This window comes from Podarcis bocagei (assembly GCF_964188305.1).
Source record: "Podarcis bocagei genome assembly, chromosome: 6".
NCBI lineage: Eukaryota > Metazoa > Chordata > Lepidosauria > Squamata > Lacertidae > Podarcis > Podarcis bocagei.
The window spans coordinates 102953698-102967612 of NC_138130.1; the positions used below are offsets into that span (position 1 = coordinate 102953698).

General features: G+C 47.5%; 2 protein-coding genes and 1 pseudogene across 14 annotated transcripts in view; 1 reads left to right on the top strand and 2 right to left on the bottom strand.

Annotated features, from left to right (window-relative positions):
* LOC308588810 (uncharacterized protein) overlaps positions 1–13915 on the bottom strand; it is a 218927-nt gene that overhangs the window by 192046 nt on the left and 12966 nt on the right. The gene's annotated exons all lie outside the window — the stretch shown is intronic.
* The window catches only part of LOC308588706 (uncharacterized protein), a 196808-nt gene that overhangs the window by 101980 nt on the left and 80913 nt on the right, over positions 1–13915 (top strand). The gene's annotated exons all lie outside the window — the stretch shown is intronic.
* Positions 9243–11537, bottom strand: LOC308589887 (disintegrin and metalloproteinase domain-containing protein 21 pseudogene; annotated as a pseudogene). Its single transcript has one exon. The product of its transcript is annotated as a disintegrin and metalloproteinase domain-containing protein 21 pseudogene (transcript).

A 13915-nucleotide genomic window follows, 5' to 3' on the forward strand; every position in this document is an offset into this window, starting at 1 on the left:
TATGGACCACCGGTATGAAATTTACGGCATGTAATGCCCTGAAAGAAAACATTATGAAAATGATATACAGGTGGTACATGACCCCAGTCAAGCTTGCTAAGATATATCATTTGTCTGATAATAAATGCTGGAAATGTAAGGAGGCTGAAGGGACATTCTTTCACCTGTGGTGGACCTGTCCAAAAGTGAAGGCCTTCTGGGAAATTATCTACAATGAGTTAAAAAAGGTGTTTAAGTACACCTTTCCTAAGAAACCAGAGGCCTTTCTCTTGGGCATTGTCGGCCAAAAGGTGTTAAAGAAGGATAGAACGTTTTTTATGTATGCAACTATAGCAGCAAGAATTCTTATTGCAAAACATTGGAAGACTCAAGATTTACCCACACTGAAAGAGTGGCAGACGCAACTGATGGACTATATGGAATTGGCCGAGATGACTGCCAGGATCCGAGATTTGGGAGAAGAAGCAATGGAGGAGGATTGGAAAAAATTTAAGGACTATTTGCAAAAATTTTATAAGTTATATGAACTATAAGAATCCGCATGATTTGGAAAGGTTAGCTCCAGCAAAGAGAGTGGATGATATATGAAACTAAGTTACATTAATGAAAGGATTAATGTTTAAATGTTTAAAATAACATCATATTTGTCTTCAGAGTAAATTAGTATTAAGTAATTTAAACTTAAAATGCAATAATTGGAAAGTACAAAAGAAACGCATGAAACAAGGTTATAATTTGCTGATATTTTTATTGTTAAGAATGCACGGTGAGGGAGATGTGGGGAAGTCCGGTACAAGACTGAAAGAAGCTTTGAAATGATATATTCTTTTTCTTTTTCTTTTCTTGTTGTTCTTGTTTCTTTGTATATCTGACTGTGTATCTTTATCTGGAAAAAATGCAATAAAAATATTTTTAAAAAAAGAAAAAAAGAAAAGAAATAGATTGGCTGCATTCCGAGGCTTGTGCACACTGTTCTTTATCAGCAGAAAACACAGCCAGAAAGCTTGCACCGCAGAAGAGCATATTTTTTCAGACTTTATTTAGCGTTGAACAGAACAAAGAAAAACATGACCGTTCTCAGTCAGCGTCTCTGACCGGCTGAAATCGAAAGGAATAGCAAACATAAACATCCTGTGAACAGGACATGCGCAGACTCTGTTACTTACGAAGCCTGCTCCCTTTTAAGGTGGAACGGAAATATCCTAACAGTTTACCCCGTCGCGGGGATTTGAACCGCCAACCTTCTGATCGGCAAGTTCTAGGCTCTGTGGTTTAACCCCATTATGTTGGGGTAGGGGAATGCTAAAACAGCCCAGGGAAGACAGAACAGGTTTGCCTGTCATCTACAGCCTGGTGAGAGTGCCTTTTTTAAAAACGATTTTTTCTGAAGACAACTCTGCATGCAGCTTGTTCGCTTCAGCCCTGCGCAAGCTGGCTAGAACTTCTTGCCTAGGCTTGTAGGGTCCTGCCCGCCTCCACTTCCCCCTCTTTCCATCTTCAGGGCTCCGTGGTGGGAGGGAGGGCAGAGATAATCACCAGCACCCCCTCCTCCTCCCAGGTTTGGGCCCTGAAATTTCATGGGACGGGGCAAGTGTACTGAGCGTGTTCAGGAGCTACACAATGCTGATCGACTTTTGCTTTTGCGCAGGTGGGTTTGTTTTTTTATAGAAAAAACAGGATGGAGAAGGAAATGGAATTGTCATGCTTAACTAGGCCTTTTCCAAGAGGGGAGGCGAAAGGGGCTGCAGTGTGCTGAACCCCGCTGCAACATTTTGTTGCAGATTCTACTCGTCTTTCAAAATGGCACTGGATGCTCCTTCTGAAAAGCAAATGGGGATCTTTTTTGGGGGGGGTGAAGGTGGCTGCTCTTTGGGGCCACTCGGTTTATGGGATTTCTACCCCCGTATCTTCTCCGATGACAATCTACACTGTCCCCCCTCCCTGTGTTGCCATTTTATTCTCACGCCAACCCTGTGAGGTATGTCAGGCTGAGAGGATGAGCAACAGGTCCAAGACAACCCGAGGAGAGCCGTGGGCAGTATTCATGCTATTTCATGTCAAAGATTTATATTGGGGAGGGGCAGCGGCAAAGTACCTTGTTTCGAATGCAGAAGGTACGAAAGGGGGGGGGCTGAAGCAAACAATTTCAGAGGAGGCCTTTTTGTCTGTTTAAAGATGTGGATAAGGAGACGGAATACATTTAAGGGAGCAAAACAGGGCAATAGCCGAAGAACAGCACAGTAAGCAGCAGCAACAGTGAGGATAGGAGACTCCAGAGAGGCTGGAAACGGACTAGGCCTCAACATGAAAGCAAAGTACCGTATTTTTCACTCTATAGAACGCACTTTTTTGTTGGAGTTGGAACTTAACGAGTTAAGTTTTTCCCATGATGCCACACCATTCTGACGTCAATTTTAGAAGCTCGGGAGGAGCTAGGGGCAAAGTTGCCAGTCCCACTCTGTACTTTGTGGGGAAAAGATGCAGTTTTGTGATGGCTGAAAATAGTCCTGGAAATTCCTGAGAAATGTTGGAATAAAGAGCTGTAAATAGACAAACTGGACTCTATGTGTTTGTCTGGAAGCTGAGCCAAAACTACGTGACAGTTTACACCGCTGTGCGAAACTCTGCTCAGCCGTGACGGAGAGCAGGAGCGGAAGCGTGCCGGGCAGCCATAAATCGCTAATCGAGGTTCGTAAATCAATTAGCGGGAGTCACGGCTGATAACAATCTGCAAAAGGTTATGGGAAACCTTTAATCATCGCTTGTAAACCTGTCACGGGGGAGTCTGCCGGGAGCTGTAAAATCTGCGGTGTCGAGCAGAGACGGCAAGAGACGGAGGCAAAAGCAAACAAGCAAGCTGAAAGACGCAGAAAGTGCCTGTGTTGCTGAAAACTGAAAACAGCAAGGCGTAGTTTCACCAGGGACAGAAGCCAGAGGAGCTGGTGCTTATGTAAGTACAGCTTGGGGCCCCTTGGGAGAACGGAAGGAGATGGCGGACGGCCATGATTCATTCTCCGTGCCTTTCGAAAAGTTAAACGGCCAAAATTGGGGAGAATGGAGCAGAAAGCTGAAGGCCTGGCTGGTAGCCAAGGGTCTGTGGGACGCGGTCTTAAGGCCTCCACTGCCTCAACCAGCCGCCGGAGCTGCAGCAGCAGTAATTGCAGATGCGCATGCTTCGCAGAGAAGAAACCAGAAAGCCCTGGGAGCTATAGTGCTCAGTCTGGAGGGTTCAGAGTTGCCCCATGTGGAGGGTTTGGAAACTGCGCATGAAGCTTATGCTGCTCTTGAAAGAGTGCACCACAGGACCACGGCTGGTGCTAAAATCCACACCACCAGGCGTTTGTTTGAAATGAAGCTGCGTCCAGGTGGGGACATAAGACAGCATGTTACAGAGATGCTCTCTGTGTTTAATGAACTGTGGCTGTTGCAGGTGAACTTTACAGATGAATTGAAGGTTTATATTTTGCTAAGCTCTCTGGACAAAAGTTATGACAATTTATGTCTAACTTTGGAATCTATGAGTCCGCAGGATCTGACTTTGGCGTACGTCACAGGACGCTTGGCTGACGAACAGGAGAGACGGCTCAGGGAGAGCAAGTCTGGTGCAGGTAGCTCCACCGGGAAAAAGGGGGGGGGGGCGAAGCAAGATGAGAGCTTTGTTCAGGCTTTTGCAGCTCGTCGGTGCTACGTGTGTGGATCTCACAGTCATTTGAAAAGAGACTGCCCGCAGAAAGCGAGGGCAGCTGGACAGGAAGGCTTCAAGGACACCTATCATGGAAATCAGTCGGGTTTCCATGGGAACCAGTCTGGGAGAGCAGGCCAGCATGGGAACGCAAGAGGAGGACGTGGTAAACAACGTGAGGAGACGTATCAGATAACAGCTAGTCTGGCTTTGTCTGAAGACAGCTGTGGGTCAGAGCTAAACTTTGTTATTGACTCTGCAGCTAATCGCAATTTGATTCCAGAGACACCTGCTGTCGAGAGGTGGAACTGCACGGCAATTCCTGCCGGGAAAACTGTGCTGTTTGCAAATGGACAGAAAGGAAATATAAAAAATGTTGTAAATTTGAATTTTGCTGTTTTACAGGAAACGCTGGAGTGTTGTACCGTTCCTGGGATGCACCACTGTCTTTTATCTGTGCCTTATTTACTGAAAAAGGGATTTAAGGTTTGTTTTCAGGATGATGTGTGCACAATCTCCAAAGGAGGGAGGATGCTTGCCAAGGTTAAAAAGGGGCAGAATGATCTCTTCATTCTTAAAACGTCTCTGGAGGGTGATGGGAAGGTTGAGAAAGCACAAGCACTGCGTGCTACAATTCCCAATCATGATGAATGTGTTCATGCTTGGCATACACGAACAGCCCACAGTTCTCTAGAAGAACTACAGGTGCTGCCAGAAGTTTCTAAAGGGTGTAAGATCTCAGAATGTGGACAAGCTGTAAGTTGTGAAACTTGCAAGCTGGCAAAGGTAAAAGGATGCAGTTATCCAAAGATTGAGAGGATAACCACTAGGCCTTTTGAACTGATTCACATAGATTTGTTGGGTCCTGTAAAAGAACCAAGTCTGGGAGGGTCAAGGTTTCTGCTCTCGATGCAGGATAATTTTACACAGAATTCCTGGACTCATGGTCTCAAATCCAAGGATGATGCAGCACAGCTGATCAAACGTTGGATTGAGGAAGTAGAAGTAAGGTTTTCCACCAAAGTGCTAGCTGTCACAAGTGACAGAGGAGCTGAGTTTACAGGTTCTGCTTTGCAGAAGTACTTTCGCAAGAAAGGAATACGTCACACAGTGACTGCACCCAATCAGAGAGGAGAGGCAGAGCTCAAGTGTCAGGCTCTGGTTAAAACTGCACAGGTGTTGCTGAAAGATTCTGGGTTACCTCCAAGGTTTTGGCTGGAGGCAATCAAGTATGTGAGCTTCACCTGGAATCGCACCTACAATTCCATGGTAGGGGACACACCGTTTGGGTTGTTGCATGGCAGGAAACCCCAGATTCATTTTTTGCGCAGGTTTGGATCGCATGCGTCTGTGTCAGTACCTGCTGAGTTGCAGGGGCCAGATGGATCCAAGTTCCGGAAAATGATCTTCTGTGGGTATGAGCCAACAGCAAGTGCATGGAGGTTTGCATTTCCATCAGGTGATCAGAGTAAGTTACTGATCAGCAAGCACGCTGAGTTCTATGAGCAGGATAAAAAGTCACAACCTGCTGTCAAGCGTGATGTTCTTTCAGAATGTCTCTCTGATTCAGAACAGGAAGATTCTGAGGGGGAGGAAAGGGAGGAAGAAAGTGAGGAAGGAGAGTCAGAGGCGGAGCCTGTTGCTGGAGACCAGGATGCTGATGATGGTCAAGCACAGGGGTGGGTTTCTCCACAGGTTAAGAGAACACCCAAAAGCGAGCCCAGTTCTCCTGTGAGTGTAATGGAGAGGATTCGAAAACGTTTTAAGTCAGAAGGGGAATCCCGTGAGGCTGAGGACACAGGTCCTGGTGGCAGTGAGTCAGAGGTAACATCTGAGTTTGTGCCCAGAAGGTCAAGTCGCGCAACAAAAGGCATTCCACCAGAAAGGTACCAAGCGACAAGTGCGTGGGCCAGGTTCGCACAGTGTGATTCTGGGAGTGTTGAAGGGGTTCAACAGGTGCCTGGGAAAGATGCTGGGAAGGAGCACAAGGCAAAGGGAAAGGTGTTGAACTCAAAAGGGTCTTGTCAGAAGGTGCGGCAAAGGGGGGTGTTGGAGTTGGAACTTAACGAGTTAAGTTTTTCCCATGATGCCACACCATTCTGACGTCAATTTTAGAAGCTCGGGAGGAGCTAGGGGCAAAGTTGCCAGTCCCACTCTGTACTTTGTGGGGAAAAGATGCAGTTTTGTGATGGCTGAAAATAGTCCTGGAAATTCCTGAGAAATGTTGGAATAAAGAGCTGTAAATAGACAAACTGGACTCTATGTGTTTGTCTGGAAGCTGAGCCAAAACTACGTGACAGTTTACACCGCTGTGCGAAACTCTGCTCAGCCGTGACGGAGAGCAGGAGCGGAAGCGTGCCGGGCAGCCATAAATCGCTAATCGAGGTTCGTAAATCAATTAGCGGGAGTCACGGCTGATAACAATCTGCAAAATTTTTCCCCTCCAAAAATTAAGGGGACATGTGTGTGCGTCCTATGGAGCGAATGCAGGCTCCTTGGCTTCAGCGATAGCAACGCAGAGGGAGAGCTACCCCCGCGCTCTGGAGGCTTCGCGTTGCTTTTGCCGAAGCCTGGAGAGCGAGAGGGGTCGGTCAGCGAAAGGAACCCGAAGCCTTTGGAGTGCAGCACGCGTTCCTGCTGCGCTGCAAAGGCTTCAGGTGGCTATCCCTGAAGCCTTTGGAGCGCAGCGGGACCTCACGATGCACTCCCAAGGCTTTGGCTTCCTTTTGCTGAAGCTGGGAGAGCAAGACTCAGTGAAAAGTTCAGTGAAACGGAAGGAGAAATGGAAGGGGCTCCGTTTATCCTGCCGCTTTGCTGTAGGGGCGCTGAGCAGAGAGGGGGAGAATCCCCCCCCCTGTTCTCCTCCTCCTATGGTCCAGTGCGTCCTATGGCCCTGTGCATCCTATAGAGCGAAAAATACGGTATTTCATGGAGTTGGACCAGTAGCTTTCAGGCAAGGGTCCTTCCCACACCTACCTGGAGGTGCCAGGTTTCGAACGCAAGACCTTCAGCATGCGGATCAAGGGCTTTACTGCTGCGTTGTGTTCCTTCCCCAAAAAAGTAAATTAAGGTGCTAGACCTCATGGTCTTGAGGGGGGGGGAAGAGCTGACTGAAATGGCACCGCTGGATTCCTCTGCTTCAACTGGAATTTTGCTGCTCTCCAGTTCTAGTGCAGCCACTGACCCTGCCTGTCTCCCCATCTCTCTCCTAGGCTCTGACGGCGTCATCCCAGGGCCTCCTGAACTGCGCCGTTTACTGCTGGACCCAGCATACGTTCCGCTGCATGAAGCGCAGGGCCTGCCAAGACGGCGAGACCCAGACGCCCCTCCTGCGGTCCCAGAAGAGGTTCTGCGAAAGCACGCTTCCTGCCGCTGTCCGCCAGGCAGAGGCCAAGTCCGCTGCGGGCTCCATGGCGCTGTGAGCAAGGGAGCTTTCGGAGTCCCTCTGGCTGAGCACCCGAAACTCTCTCCTCCCCCTCCTCGCTGCCCCGTATTGCCAGAGGGGAAGGTGGGCAGCCCAGCCCCCTTGGCCCACCAGGCTCCCCACCTGATCCCACCCGTGCCCTGCCATGTTCAAGGGGCCTTATCCAGTCCACCGCCCTGTAACCTACAAGGTGGGAGGGAACGGGCAAGAACTCTGGCATTCAGAAAAGGACAGGTCTACACAAGGAGCAAGACCGCGACTGGCCAGCGGCAGCAGCAACGGCAACCTCTCCCCAATGAGCCTTTTGGTGGAGCAGGAAAGCTGAGGCTTCGTCATGGGACCTGGATGGTGCGTTTGACAACCATTCTTTCTATGGGCGAGGGGGAGCCTCTTTGAATTCTGCAGCAGTTCCTGTACAGGAGATTATTCCAGGACTGTGTTGGAATCTGGATGTGGGTGAGAATAGGCTGCTGTGGGGCCGACCTTTTCTTCCTCAGAGCTGCTTGTTTTTGTCGTTTTCCACTCAACAGTAAAGACAAAAGGGAACATGTGGCATTTATTGTCTTGGATATTATTATTATTATTACTGTTAACATTTATATGAGCCAGTGTGGTGTAGTGGTTAAGAGCGGTGGACTCGTAATCTGGGGAACCGGCTTCGCTTCCCTGCTCCTCCACCTGCAGCTGCTGGGTGACCTTGGGCCACTCACACTTCTCTGAAGTCTCTCTGCCCCACTCACCTCACAGAGTGTTTGTTGTGGGGGAGGAAGGGAAAGGAGAATGTTAGCTGCTTTGAGACTCCTTCAGGTAGTGATAAAGCGGGATATCCAAACTCCTCCTCCTCCTCCTCTTCTTCTTCTTCTTGTATCTCATCTTTCCTGCAAGGAGCTCCAGCTGGCTTACCTCCTCCTCCTCCCCACTTTATCCTTACAACAACCCTGTGAATTAGGTTAGGCAGAGATACTGTGACTGGCCCAAGAACCACCCTGTGAGCTCTCCCAGACCTAGTCCAGCTCTCTAACTACTGCGCTATCACTGACTCATAGACACACCACACCAGTGTGTGTGTGTGTGTGTGTGTGTGTGTGTGTGTCTGTACGCTTGTACACACCGAGGGGGCCCTTTGAATACATTGCGAGTTGTGCACATCTCTGCATGATTACTTGGAAGCAAGTGCCACCCCTGCAATGGGACTCCCTCCGGGGCAAGTTCGAGCAGCCATATAAGCGTGCCTCTCTTCCATCATTTGCTCAGCCTAAGCTCCGTTTTGGCCAAGATGGTGTCCTCCAGCCGCTTTGACCCAAAACTGCCCTCAGCCCTGACCATCCAGTTGCAAGAAAAGAATCTTGTGCTCAGCTCCTGCTTGGGGGTTGACCACATGCCTCTCTTTGGCCACGGTAAGAAGATGGGGTTGGACTTGATGGCTCATTGGCCTGACTGGCAGGACTCTTCTCATGTTAGGTCTTGGCTGTTTCACCCTGGATGAAAAGGTTACACAGCACGGAGTGAAACATTTGATTTCATTAAACTATTTCAGTGCATTCTTCTTCTTTTTTTAAATATTTTATTCAATTTTCAAACATAAAATAGAAAATCACATAACAAACACGTGAAATTCTTTCACCAAAGAAATAACAAACGAGAAAGCATACAATTATACCAACAAACAATATAGAAAAGAAAAAAGAGGAAAAGAGAAAAAATAAAAAACACAACTGTTCATAACTTTTTTGTATACCTAACTGGACTTCCTCACATCTCCTTACCCTGCATTCTCTGTAATAAAAATGCCAGCAAATGATTACCTTGTTTTCAGTGCATTCTTCTTAAGGCTTTTGCAACTGGGGGAAAATGCAAATTTTATTAGAGCAAAGACCGTATTACAATTGCTCCTATTATAAGGACTATATACAGGGGGAATTTATTTCTGGGATGAGGGAGCATGTGCGCCGCCCCCGACATACGGCTGAACTACAGTTCCCATCAGCCACTGGCGCAGCATGGTCAACAGCCAGGGATGATGGGGACTGGAGTCCACTTGCCACCAACCTCTGCTTTATTATAGATGCTTTGGAGGGCAGTCGATGTCTTAACAGGAGGTCCAAGGATGCCTTGAAATGTCCACAAGCATTACTCTTTGGAATCTGTAGAGTTCAATCCTTCCTTTACTTAGGAAGAGGGACAGGAATCAACTTTGTCAACATCTGGGCTGCTGCCTTGCAGATTCCCTTCAACCTGTGAGCTGGTGAATTGCCTAAACCATCCTGGTAGCTTCCACAGCCTTGGCACAATGAAAGTGATAGCGGCAAGAACCAGGACTCCTACAGGGATCACTATTTCAAAAGCTCGTTTCACGACTTTTCTGCTCCAGTTCTGCCTTGGAGACCCACCATCAATGCTTCCCCCGGACCCCCAAAACGTGCAGTTTGGAGGGGCCCAGCCGTTGTTGCAGTGGCAGTTATTGCGGTTGTTGCAAACACCTCTGTCACTGCACAGTTTATTGGGATCACATACTGCCTTCTTCCTGAAAATGCACGTCTGGTTCTTGCAGAGTTTCCCAGGGCCACATGGAGTGCCGTCAGGCACCATTCCGAGATCCACAAAATCTGTCCCGCCATGGTAGGCCACGCTCCAGCAGCCATCACCAGCGCCTGACAACTCAGTGGGAGTCACGGTATAGTGTGGTATTGAAGGTACGTCTCTGACATTGCTACACTGAATTCTCCCGCACTTTACGTCTTGAGGCTGGCATTTCACAAAAGTACTTCCTGTCCATTCCCTGCCACAGTTGCCATACTTATCCCCCACAGTATTCCGAGACTGAAAGCAGGATGCTGGAGCCGCTGTGGCTCCATAGCCAAAGATCCTGGCGCACAGGTAGTTGTGAGTCCAACACTGCTTGGCATAACAATAGGAATCGTGTTTGCTACACGGCATCCCGTCTTGCATGTACACATCATTGGGGCACCACTCAGATGTCCCACTACAGTACTCGGGAAGGTCACACTCATTGATCTCAATTCGACAAAGGTCTCCACTTGGACGGAAGTGACAGTTTTTACAACATGCCCCAGAAGAGCACTGTGCACCTGGCTTCAAGGTGCAGTCAGCGTTGCAGCAAAGATCCTGCCTGCACCTCTGCGTGCCGCCGCAGTCACATTCTTCTCCCTTATCCAACAATCCATTGCCACAATGCTTGATAGGTGGTATTTTTTGGGGCCTGTTGTCCAGGCAGTCCAGGTTCCCTTTCAGCACAAGTTCTGCATAAGTGTGAATGCTGCAGTTGCTGAACTCGTTCGTTTCTGCCTGGTACGAATGCATGACACAGGTTTTGTATCCTCCACAAACACAGTTGGATTCGTCGTGTTCAAGCCCCATGTGATGACCCAACTCATGGGACATGGCCCTTGAAAAGAGAATTGGATTCTTCTGCAAGTAGCTCAAAACCCCTGCAGAATAGCTTGGCCTGCAGATGGCATTACCGTATGACTTCCCGAGGGTGTGCTCGAACTCCTGGTGAGTGAGCAACAGGGCTGTGTCGTGCTTCATCCACTTCGCAAGACCGTTCACTCTCCAGCTGTTGAAATCATTCAGAAGCAACCCAACGTTATTTGTAACCTCAAAAGGGTTGCCTGTGTTCCAGATCTCCAGTCCAATCAGGACAATACTTGTGTGCAGCACCTGGAAGTGCACACCCATTATGTTAACTATGTCCAAAATAAGGTATGCCATCCTGGTTTTATTGGCACCTTCAAACTGAAACAGCTTCTCGTCCACAACAATGTACAGCTCAATGTATTTTGGGTGCCTTGGGTCACGCCGGGTCCCCCTTTCCGCCCTCAGTTCTTCTGCCTGACGCTTTGCAACTGGAGCTCTCATTCCACACATAGAAGGCTTTGGTTCGTTGATCAGGTAGAGAAGGTGCTGAAAAGCTGAAGAATTGTGGAAAGGCTCTATGCCATAATTTCTGTCTCTGATACTTAGGAATCCGGTCAAGCCAGAGCAGGTCTTAAGAACCACAAGCGAATTGGCTACGCCCTCCACATGCCCTTCGTGGTAGCATTCAACAGGGATGTGGGGATGACTTTCGATCCGTCTGCCCTGGGAACTGTATGTGAAGAGTGGGAGGTTTTTGACCAGGAAGTCATCCTTCCTGGGCTTCAAGTGAATGACGTAGTCCTTTCCTGATACATTGAGGATATAGGAAAGGTCATCCTTCTTGGCTTTCCCTTCAAAAAGCACCAACTGCCTTGGGGTGATCACTTCATACCACGTATACTCAGGAGCAGGAAATGAGCTGGTGGGAAGGAGGAACCCCAGCAAAATAACAGGATTCATCAACTGCAGAACCAACCATTTGTGGAGGCCACCGCTGCCACGTGCCATGATTTGCTTCCACTATTCACTATCCTTAAACAGCCTAGAGTAGAGAGGAGAGAAATTGAAATTCAAGTACAAGGAGAGAAATCTTTGATTGTAGGAATAGACTGGGCTTTCTGACTTAACATCCCCACCAATCATTAATTCTCAAGAGGCTTTTTTAGACTTGTGCTCAAGAAAACACAAGGCAATTCCTGCCACTGCCACCATCTCTCTCTTGACAGTCGTCAACATCATTTGGTTGTGAGAGAGTTTAAAAAGGTGACGCGCCCTCTGCTGTCTGGCATATGCAAATGGAGTTAGGGTAACCAAAACACTGTCCGTCCTTAAACCTTTGACTCTAAAGGCCTCCACAACTTTAGGGCCTAGGCGCCACAAGTTTCTCTTCTCAGAAGCTGTTGTGGTCACCTTTCTGGGTGATAAGAAGGACCAAAAGGAGGAAGGGTGGACAGCAGAGAGAGGAAGATACCCCACTCATTATATTCCTCTAGTCCCAGGAATTCTCATTTAATCTTCTAAAGTGTATTTCCAGAGACTTCTAGATGACAAAGGAGACGACAAAGAGGGAGGAGGAACCACCATACCGGTTCAAATGTCCTCTCCTGTGGTGGGAGATTCCATGAGCAGGCTAACGGTTTCTCATGCTTTTTTGAATGTGGACATTCCATCGGCTGAGGCAGGTGGGCATTGGAAGAGCACGGAAGACGGTAGAGAGCAGCTGTTTGCTATTCTCGATGTGGATCAGGACCCACTTATTGCTGGAATCCTGGCCAAGAGGGCTAACCTAGGCCACATTCACACTGTAAATAAATAAATAAATAAATAAATAAAATAAGTAAATAAAAGTAAATAAAGTAAATAAAATAAAAATAAAATAAAATAAAATAAAATTGCAAAATGCTGCGGGAATGTGGTCACTGCAAATTGGGAACCAGATTGGGTGTGTGTCCCCCTTACTTCAATGCCTCCCCCTCCCCACAGCCAGAGCAAACCCAGAAATCTGTTCTGCAGAACCGAACAAAAATAGAAAGGGGGGGGGGACGGAGAGAAAGTCAGCTCAGAGTATGCACCACCTGCTGGTGTTTTGCCATGCGTTGAAATTGGCAGGAGTCTTGTATTCCAGCATTTAAGCTCTGGTATTGTGAACAGGTTCCACGGCTGAGACCGGGCTTCCCATTTAAGCCCCTTTTAATTGGTTTCTAGAACCTTTAGTCTCTGAGAATGTGGACTCACCCAGGACTTGGCGTGCAATTCTGTGCTTAAAATAAATGAGTAAAAGCATTGGCCTGGCCTGCCCTCAAGACACAAGGCTGCCTGCGGCCGGCTGATTTGGTTTAGCAAAGGAACGCCTGCAAAGAGGTGCTGCTTTTATTACAGGTGTGGAACCGAGACTGAGAGATAAGCCAAAGGCACTTCAGGGGAGTTTGTGGAGAGTGAGATTTGAATGTGGAGCTGCCCCTTTGACTCAGTGCGCAGCCATCCTGGACTGCTTTCTCAGAATGATCTAGGAAGCTAACAAAATTTTGTTAGCTAAAAATTGGGAACTACAAGATTTACCAACAGTGGAGGACTGGCAGATGAAGATGATGGAATTTTTGGAGCTGGCTGACCTAACCGGAAGAATCCGTGATCAGAAGGAGGAGGAGTATCATAATGAATGAAAGAAATTTAAGGACTATTTAAATAAATATGTTAAGTTAATCTAAGTAGAACTACTTGTGAGTAACTGATTGGTCTAGGAGATAACTATGTTAAATTACATAATACTATGGATTGAAGTCAATATGGAAAGGAAGAAAGATGTTAAATGACTAAGTAATTATTATTGGAAAATAGTGTTGGAAAACTGCGACAATGAATAATTTGGAAACTCAGCTAGTGGGATTTGAGGAAGTCATGTAACAATGGTACAAAAGTGGATATCTAACAGTTAAGATAAATGTTTGTTTGTCTGTTTTCTTTTTAATGTAATGTTTTCTTTTTTTATTGTTATATAAATTTGGAAACTCAATAATTTTTTTGAAAAAACAAACAAGACCAGAATGATTTAGGAAGATTTTGGGTGCAACTCTCCTCCAAAAGGCCATTTCCCCCCCCCCTCCGCCGCCGCCTTTCTTCTTGGGCTGTCTTGACGTACCTCCTTGAACTCCTGGATCTGAGCCTGCTCAAACATGGAAAAGACGTTGGAGTTGGCGCCTTCCGATCGCTTCTTGGCTTTCTTGGGAGACTTCGAGAGATGCAAGGGGGACAATTGTTATTCACGGGTGCTCCCTTAAGCCTTGGAGCTGCAGCAGGGCTGCAGCAGAGGTGGGAAGCAAAAGGAAGGTGCCGGCAGATTTTATCATTTATTTATATTATTCCATAGAATCAGAGCCGTCTTTCCCATAGGGCTTAGTGGTTTGCTTCTTTTCGTCTGTCCTGAATCTCCC